Source organism: Podarcis vaucheri (assembly GCF_965113315.1).
Source record: "Podarcis vaucheri genome assembly, chromosome: Z".
Classification (NCBI taxonomy): domain Eukaryota; kingdom Metazoa; phylum Chordata; class Lepidosauria; order Squamata; family Lacertidae; genus Podarcis; species Podarcis vaucheri.
This window is the reverse complement of record NC_138758.1, coordinates 38,446,045-38,456,395: the sequence shown is the minus strand read 5'-3', so window position 1 is coordinate 38,456,395 and position 10,351 is coordinate 38,446,045.

The following is a 10,351-nucleotide window of genomic DNA, read 5'->3' as shown; positions in this document are numbered from 1 at the left end:
TTTTTACATGAGTAGAATGTGTGCTTTTATTTAAGATGCATTCCTGGGTTATTTGTGGGGCATAGGAATTCATTCGTTATTTTTTTATTTCAAAATATAGTCCAGCCCCCCACAAGGTCTGAGGGACAGTGGACCGGCCCCTGGCTGAAAAAGTTTGCTGACCCCTGGAACTGTTTAACAATCAATCCCTCTTTCCAGCAGACCCTTATCATTGTAGATCTGGGAGAGGATTAAGGGTTTCTTCACAACTCTCAGTGCTGTTGTACCTGCAAATAATCTATACCTGTAGTTAAAAGAGGAGGTGCAGAGTGGTAGGCGATAACTCTGGACTTGACTCTGGACTCAGATCATCTAAGGCAGCTTCCTGTTCTCCTAGCCCAGCCCAGGTCTTTATTTTCTTCACACCTGGCTTGTGATGCCAGGTGCCAGTGAAGGACGCATACACATTATCGGCTTAAAACACAGCACAGTTGTTCCTCGCCCCATGTGTTTAAAGTTGTATGTTTACGTTGCAGTACGCACCATTAACTGATTTGTTTCCCTGTGCCTGCAACCCACCCAGAGCTCCTATTCAACACAACTATCTTCTGAGCATATTGCAATGGATGTCTGAAACGTACACATCTTGGTTTCACCGCGCAGTGCTCCTCGAGAAGCTGCATGATAAATACGGATTGTGGCCATAGCTGTCAACATTTCCCTTTTTAAAAGGGAAATTCCCTTATTCCGAAGAGGATTCCTCGCAAGAAAAGGGAAAAGTTGACAGCTATGATTGTGGCTAACATCGTGGGTAACTGGCCTCAAACACCAGCTGTGGTGCATTTGCACTGGAGCCAGAATAAATTGTAATATGTACACAGTGGTCAAATTAGAAGGAAAGTTATCAATAGTGGTCCTCTTTTTTTGACTCGTCTGGCTTCTGGCAGGATAATTGGATGACTCTCAAGGCTTTCTGTATGCTCTTTATCACATACTGCCATCCAGTGGTCAAAAATACATATGTATGCCATAAAAATAATAATTCTTAAGCGGTCAGACTCACAGGATGTATAAAGTTAAAGGATAAAAGAAATAGGGATTTGTTTTTAAGGCTCCCCTTATGACATCTATGATTTCTGAATTCTATGAATTTATGAAATCTAGGTATAATCCTAAAAAGGTAAAGGTACCCCTGCCCGAACAGGCCAGTCTTGACAGACTCTGGGGTTTGTGCGCCCATCTCACTCAAGAGGCCGGGGGCCAGCGCTGTCCGGAGACACTTCCGGGTCACGTGGCCAGCGTGACAAAGCTGCATCTGGCGAGCCAGCGCAGCACACGGAACGCCGTTTATAATCCTAGATGCTGACAAATGTAAGTGTTTCTCCTTGTGGTACTGGGTGTAGTGGTTAGAGTTTTCCACTAGGGCCCAGGATACCTGGGTTGAAGGAGTGTGTGACCCCTTGCGCTGGTCATTCTCTTTTTGGCCTAACCTACCTCACAGGGTTACTGTGAGGACACAACAGGGAGGGGAGAGAACTGTATCTGTTGCCTTGAGCTCATGGGCAGAAAAGTTGGATATAAATGGTAACATCTAAATAATAATGGTGATAATGATGATATAATAATAATGATGGTAATTAAAGAAAGGAATTTACTTATTTTACTTGCCTTTATATTTGTATCTGCTCATTTACCTTTGTACTATTTCTTAAACTTTGATATGGGCGCAATTGTTTTTGTCTTATAAATGGACATTTTGTCCCATTTGAATGAAATTGGATGACTAAGGGTTTGGGGATCACTTATGCTGGTTGGCCAGTATTTTAGTTTCATATTAATACAATCTAGGTTGTTTCCGTCCTGAAGCACACTACATTTATAGCCTGCCTTTCCTCTCAGGAACTAAAGTTGCAGTACATGTCTTTCTCCCCACCTCTATTTCCTCTTCACATCAATACTAACTACAGGCCAGCAAATGTAGGGTTCCCAGCCTCAGGCTTGCAGGATGCAGTGTGTGTGGTGCCATTTGCAGGGGAGAGGAAGAGGTAGGTGGAAAGGGGGCACTGAACTTTTCCCAGTGACTACAGGACATACAGGTATGCCACACTCTGAATTTTGAAAAATGGGTCCTGCTGTAATGAAATGTTGCAGTGCAAAGGGCTGCTCTTCGTTGTCCCAGCCAGCCACACTTTTTTATATAAAAATGAAGCGCACCAAGCCCCTCACAAATCTGGGTTGTAACCTCCAGGGCAGAAGATTCAGGATGGATTCATGTGGAAAGAAAGTGTGTTTTGTCCTCCTTATTTTGTTCAAAGAAGAGAATATTCATAAAACTAAGTTATATGAATGTGTTGCTTTAGCAGATGGATTGAATATAAGCACTGAAGGGCAATGACTTGGGCAAAACTGTTGAAAACACATTGTACATAACTAATCTTGAATGTAATCTGTTATCTGCAACTAGGTTAACAGAGGATGGGCATGAAGTGAATTTTAGAAAGAATAAATATGAAATTCTGAAAGGTGGGAAACTGTGTTCAGAAATTCTGATTTTTGTATGTACTGAATGTGAAGGGTACTAATATTGATGCTAATGGTAAGAATGAGGCCAATGCTATTCATGTTGTTAGACCACATGACAACTGTGTTCATTGTTTTCATAGACATTTTGGGGATGTAAGTTTTAAAACAGTTGCCAACATGCAGGAAGGAGGGAGCTGCGGCCCAAGATAGGAAAAAAAGTGATAAGGGAGCACCTGGCTACCTTAAATTACTTCAAATCTCCAAATTACTTCTGCACCCTAGGGTTCTAAAGGAGCTTGTGGATGTAATCTCAGAGACTCTGTCTATAATATTTGAGGATTATTGGAGAACAGGTGACATCCCTGCAGAATGAAAGTGGGCAAATGTTGTCCCCGTCTTCAAAAAGAGGGGGGGGGGGGAGAGACACAAATAACTACCAACTTATTCAGCTTAACATCAATACCCGGAAAGGTCCTAGAACAGATAATTCAATAGTTGGTCTGTGAACACTTAGAAAATAATGTGATTATAGTGGTACCTCAGGTTAAGTACTTAATTCATTCTGGAGGTCCGTTCTTAACCTGAAACTGTTCTTTTTTTTTAAGAATATTTATTGAGATTATACAAAAAATTACACATAAAGAAAAAACTAACAAAAACTAACAAACACAAGATAACAAAAAGTTGACAAAAAGGCAACCTAGAAAGAAGGAAAAAAGGAAATAGGAAAAAGAAGGGGGGAAAAGGTATTTTTAAAAAGGATAAATCCATTTTTTAGCATCTTTGATCTCATTTGCTTATTTCCTTGACCTCCTCACACCTCCCCTTTTGTATTTCCGTTTTCCAAGTCTTTTCAGCAAATCCTTACCCTCTTTCATTTGACTTTGCTCTATACTTAACCTATTATAACTATACATTTTCATCCGTATAACTATCTATATTTACCTATTCTTATTAACCTTATTACCAAAACTACTTCTTTTCAGTCCAACATCATTTTAACATTCATTAATTTTACAGTATTTCGGTAGATAGTCTTTAAATTTCTTCCAATCTTCCTCCACCATTTCTTCTCCCTGGTCTCGGATTTTGCCAGTCATTTCTGCCAATTCCATATAGTCCATCAGCTTCATCTGCCATTCTTCCAGAGTGGGTAAATCTTGTGTCTTCCAGTACTTTGCAATAAGTATTCTTGCTGTTGTTGTAGCATACATAAAGAAAGTTCTATCCTTCTTTAGCACCAATTGACCGACAATGCCCAGAAGAAAGGCCTCTGGTTTCTTCAGGAAGGTATATTTAAATACCTTTTTCATTTCATTATTGATCATTTCCCAGAAAGCCTTAATCCTTGGGCACGTCCACCAAAGGTGAAAGAAAGTACCTTCAGTTTCTTTACATTTCCAACATTTATTATCGGGCAAATGATAGATTTTTGCAAGCTTGACTGGGGTCATGTACCACCTGTATATCATTTTCATAATATTCTCTCTTAGGGCATTACATGCCGTAAATTTTATACCTGTGGTCCACAACTGTTCCCAGTCAGCAAACATAATGTTATGTCCAACATCTTGTGCCCATTTAATCATAGCAGATTTAACCGTCTCGTCCTGAGTGTTCCATTTTAACAGCAAGTTATACATTCTTGAAAGCATCTTTGTTTTAGGATCTAACAGTTCTGTCTCCAACTTTGATTTTTCCACCTGGAAGCCATTTTTTTGTCTAAATTATAGGCCTCTCTTATTTGGTAATAGTGAAGCCAGTCTCGCACTTTATCTTTTAGTTTCCCAAAACTCTGCAATTTCAATTTCTTAACCTGAAACTGTTCTTAACCTGAAACACCACTTTAGCTAATGGGGCCTCCTGCTGCTGCCGTGCCGCCGCAGCACAATTTCTATTCTCATCTTGAAGCAAAGTTCTTAACCCGAGGTACTATTTCTGGGTTAGCGGAGTCTGTAACCTGAAGCGTTTGTAACCTGAAGTGTATGTAACCCGAGATACCACTGTACTAAGATCCAGCATGGGTTTCTCAAAAGCAAGTCATGCCAGACGAATCTCATTACTGGGTGGGTGTGAAAAGGGTGGTTTGCTACCTTAAAGGTCCCACAAACTGCCTTTAAGGTACCACAAACTGCCATTTAAAGTTGTCAGCTCACAGCAATCCTGAACTGGTGGGTTACACTGATGTTGACTGAACTAGGGATTCCAAAGATTACAAATCTGCAGGTAGATGCGTATTTATGCTTAACAATGGTCCCATTTCATGGGGCAGTTATAAACAGAACTGTGCAGCTTTGCCTTCTACAAAGTCTTGAATGCATGGCAGCCACAGAAGCCTTCTGAGAGATGGCCTGGCTCAACCAACTGATCAAAGACTTTGGGTTAGTGAGAAAGGGGCCTGTTAGCCTGATGGAAGACAACCAGAGTTGCTGCAAGCTGTCCCAGAGTGAGAAGTTCAACACAAGGACAAAGCACATCGAGGGTGAAGTTCTATTACGTACGTGAGGCCACCCAAGACAGACTTGTGGACTTGTCTAATTGCCATACCAAAGAGATGACTGCAGATATTCAGACCAAGCCTTTACCAAGAGACAAGTTTCCAGAACCTTAAAGTCAAGATGGGACTCTGCATGGTTTAATATAAATATGAATTTATGTTGTTTTGCCTGAGAAGGGGTGTGTGGGATATTTAAAATGTTGGTTAGACTGCATTTTAAATATGCCATTAAAAATTCATGTTTTGCCAGATAAGCACATGAAAGGAGCTAAAGGCCACAGAGTTTGCCTGTAAACTTGCTAGAGAGAACTCTGTGAGATAAACTCCCCCTGTGCCCTGACCGGGTGCGGGGGGCGGACGACATAGCTATACAGGCAAACCTTGGTTCTTGAAAGGCTTAGTTGATGAAAAAAATCAGCTCCTGGACACAAAAAACCCAGAAGTGTTCCGGTTTTTGAACGTTTTTCCAACGCAGCTTCCACTTAAATGCAGGAAGCCCCAGCAGCCAATTGGAAGCCGCACCTTGGTTCTGCTTAAGATTAAGCTCAAGAACCAAGGCTCCACTGTATATTATCCTACCTGCCTGGGCACACACTCGCTCTTTCTTTCTCTTCCTCTCTCCACCATGCCAGCAATGTGAGGACATCTGCAGTCTGAACTCTAAGCTCAGACTCCATTTTAAAGCTAGACTTAAGTATGTCTTGGTAACTGAATTGATTGAAATCAAACCTTTATTAGGCATTGTACAAATAAAACCATAAAAGAGAAAATAACATGTAAGTGACTTGAAATATATATAAAAAGGCAGCGGTTGGCTACATACATATATATACATATACATATAGAGTCAGTGGTTTTCCTTGTTAACCTGCTCCTTGGAGGGCTGCTACCAAAAACTCAGCTACCCCCGCCATTACCCTTTGGTCAACGTCGGATAGGCAGAATCCCACACATTCACCTTGCTGGGGTTCCAGGCCACCCAAAAGAGGGGACAGCACGCGTTGACGGAGCGTACTGTACAATGGGCAATGAAAGAGAATATGCTCTACAGTGTCCGGGACATTCATAGAACATCTGCAGAATCTCTTGTTTCTAGGGATGTTTTGATATCTTCCCCAGACAAATGCTGAGGGAAAAACATTCAACCGGGCCAGCATAAAAGCCCTACGTTGGGCTGGGATTATCAATTTAGTGACGTAATTGGCTCTGCTATCTAAGATATTTAAATCATAGAATATGGGGGAGCAAATTTTGTTTACAGCTGCCATAATATTTTGTCTCTCGACATCCTTTAGTCTAGTTAGGATATTATGGAAAATGTATTGCTCATTAGAATTGTACAGGGGCTCCAGCTCGATGCCTAAAGATTCAATCTTTTTTTCAAGGTACTGATACCATCTTGATTTATAGGAGTCTTCGAGCAAATCAGCGAGCAGGCTTGATGGAGAGCTGCGAAAATGGCAGCGTAACCAGTACTTTATTGAGGTGGACCAGGCCCAGTATTCCATTGTGTGTATGCCTATTTCTGCACACATTGTTTCATATTTGATCACAGCTGGGAGTCCGAGAATACGTCTCAGAAAGCTGGAGTGAATCTTTTTTAAATCACTGTTATATGCTTGGATCCATAATGGGATTCCATAGAGTATCTGGGCTTGCACTTTTGTTTGAAATATCTGATTGGCCGCAGGAATAAATTGATTACCTTTCTGATAATAAAAACGGGCAACTGCTGATGAGGTGCACTTTGCCTGTTTTATGGCGTTTGTGCGATGATTTGCCCACCCTAAATTGCTCTGGAATAAGATTCCCAGATACCTATAGATTTTTACTTGTTGGATTTCTTGCCCTCTTATTTTCCATTTCTCTAGTTTCCAACCATTCGAGAAGACCAAAATTTTTGTCTTCTCATAATTTATAGAGAGTTTATTACATTCGCAGTAAAGGATCAGAGAAGATATAAGACGTTTCAGACCCAAACTCGTTAATGATAGTAGAACTGCATCGTCTGCGTATAATAAGAGAGGAACTGGTTTCTGATTAAGTTTAGGGGCATGTGATTCTATTTTTTGAAGGTGATCTGGCAAGTCTGATAAGAATAAATTAAATAGAAAGGGGGCAAGAATACACCCTTGTTTTACCCCTTTCGAGTTTGGGATGTCTAATGAAAGGTGACCTTTGGTGCTAAGTTTGACTTGACAGACATTGGAAGAGTATAGATTTTGTATTAAAGTCAATAAGCGCTGATCAATTTTTAATTCTGCAAGTTTCCTCCACAGCTTTGGGCGGTCAATTGAGTCGAATGCACCACGAAAATCTACAAAAGCAGCATATATCTTAGATTGCCTTTGGGATCTATATTTTTCAACCAAATGCATAAGTATAAGGCAGTGGTCTAATGTAGAGCAACCTTTGGAGAAACCTATTTGTTCTTTCCCTGGTAAATTGGTAACTGAATTATCATTTTAAGCCTGCTTAAACAAAGCTGCTGTATCTGTTGCTCTTCAACAAGTATTCTGGGTGAATAAATGCTATTTTTACATTTTACAAGACTGTTTGTGTGGTTGTTAATTATATAATAATAATAATAATAATAATAATAATAATAATAATAATAATAATAATATATTTATACACTGCCTATCTGGCTGGGTTTGCCCAGTCACTCTGGGAGGCTTCCAACAAAATATTAGAATACAGTAGTCCGTCAAACGTTAAAAGCTTCCCTAATCAGGGCTGCCTTCAGATGTCTTCTAAAAGTCTGGTAGTTGTTATTCTCTTTGACATCTGGTGGGAGGGTGGGTGCCACTACCAAGAAGGCCCTCTGCCTGGTTTCCTGCAACTTGGCTTCTCGCAGTGATGGAACTGGCAAAAGACCCTCGGCACTGGACCTCAGTGTCCGGGCAGAACGGTGGAGGTGGAGACGCTCCTTCAGGTATACTGGACCGAGACCGTTTAGGGCTTTAAAGGTCGGCATCAACACTTCGAATTGTGCTCGAAAATGTACTGGGAGCCAATGTAGGATTTTTCAATGTAGGTTATATGGTCTCGGCGGCTGCTCCCAGTCCCCAGTCTAGCTGCCGCATTCTGGATTAGTTGTAGTTTCCAGGTCATCTTCAATGGTAGCCCCACATAGAGCGCATTGCAGTAGTTCAAGTGAGAGATAACCAGAGCATGTACCACTCTAGTGAGACAGTCTGTGGGCAGGTAGTGTCTCAGCCTGCGTACCAGATGGAGCTGGTTAACACAGAATTGACCTGCGCCTCCATGAACAGCTGCGAGTCCAAAATGACTCCCAGGCTGCGCACCTGGTCCTTCAGGAGCACAGTTACCCCATTCAGGACCAGGGAGTCCTCCACACCTGCCCACCTCCTGTCCCCCCAAAACAGTACTTCTGTCTTGTCAGGATTAAACCTCAATCTGTTAGCCATCCATCCTCCAACCACCTCCAGACACTCACACAGACATTCACCCCCTTCACTGGTTCTGATTTGAAAGAGAGGTAAGAGCTGGGTATCATCCGCATATTGATAAACACCCAGCCCAAACCCCCTGATGATCTCTCCCAGCGGCTGCATGTAGATGTTGAAAAGCATGGGGGTGAGGACAGAACCCTGAGGTACCCCACAAGTGAGAGCCCAGGGGTCTGAACACCCACCACCACTTTCTGAACACGGCCCAGGCAGAAGCAGCGGAACCACTGTATGACGGTGCCCCCAGCTCCCAGCCTCTCTAGAAGGTCCAGAAGAATGTTATGGTCAATGGTATCAAGTGCCGCTGATCCAGCAGAACTAGGAAACAGCTCTCACCTTTGTCCCTAGCCTGCCAGAGATCATCAACCAGTGCGACCAAGGCAGTTTCAGTCCCATGATGAGGTGTAAATCCCGACTGGAAGGGATCCAAATGGTCCGCTTCTTCCAGGCGTGCCTGGAGTTGTTCAGCAACCACTTTAAGGGGGAGTAAAGGAGGAAATACCAGGAAAATCTGGTCTGCCTTAAAACATCCAGGATTACAGAAACTAAAAGGCTAAAACTAGCTTATCTAAGCTTTCTTTTTAAGTTGCAAAAGGATGGCACTCTGCTGAACTCACAAATGTGAGGAAGGACAATATCTAATTTAAAATATCCTTTCCCATAGCATGTATTCACATTCCAACAGGCTCTGGGTGCTGATGGGAATTGTAGTCCAAAAAATCTGGAGTGTACCAGATTGCAGTAGGCTGATCTAGATCAGGGCTAGACAGAAAGTAGCTTGTGATCTATCCGATGTGAATGACTTATTGTGAGATCTTTCTGCCCTATATGTTTGCAGAGAATAATTCTTGGTGCTTCCATTCCCTGTCTTTGATATGTCTCCTTGGAGATACACAGGAGATCTCTAGAGAATGTTTTATTGATAGGAATGGGTGTGTAGGAGATGGTATTAGAACAAGCCAGCTCCTGTCCCAAGGGAAGGAATAAGGGACTGTTTGTGTACACCATCTCTCTGTAATACAATAAAAATTAGAGAACATGGTGTAGTGGATAGTGTTTATGGGTAGACTTGGGGTTAGTTCCCTGCTTTGCTGAGAAGATTTCTGGGCGTCCTTAAGAAAGTCATTTTGCCTAGGCCTGCTCAACTTTGCAAGGCTGTAGAGGGGATATGTTAAATAAGAGCTGTCAAGTAGTAAGTGCAGTAAAAGGGCACTGCATTACAAATGGGCTGTGACTCAATTAAAAGCACATTCTGCAATGAGGAAACTAAAATCTGACATTTGCTCAATGCAAACTGGATAGATATTGCAAATATTTGATCCTGTCATTCAGTCAGTCTTGGAGAGAGGTCCTTGCGCTGTGGCCAAGTGCAGGCTTTAGATGGAAACGTTTGCAAGTTCAGCCCAAAATGCTGCGTTAGACTGGTCTTCTGACTCAACAGGGCTCTTTAAAAAGCAGAGCTGGGAACCAATGTGGTGTAGTGGATACAGTATCAGACTAGGATCTGGGAGACCAGGGTTCAAATCCCCTCTTGGCCGTAAAGCTTACTGGGTGACCTTGGGCCAGTCCCTGTCACTGAAGCTAACCTACCTCACAGGGTAGTTGTGGGCATTAAACGAAAAAGGGGAGAACCATGTATACCACTTTGAGCTCCTTGGAAAAAAGGTGGGGTCTAAATGCAATATATAAAATAATGATAATCTCTATTGTATCATACAACTGCCTCTGGTATGAGGATGGGCATTAGCTCAGTGAATGCATCTGATTTACATGCAGAAGGTGCCAGGTTTAATTCACAGTACCGGTAGGGCTGGGAATGCCCCCTGCCTTTTTTTTTTTTTTTGAATGATATTTATTAAAATTTCAAAAACAAAAAATT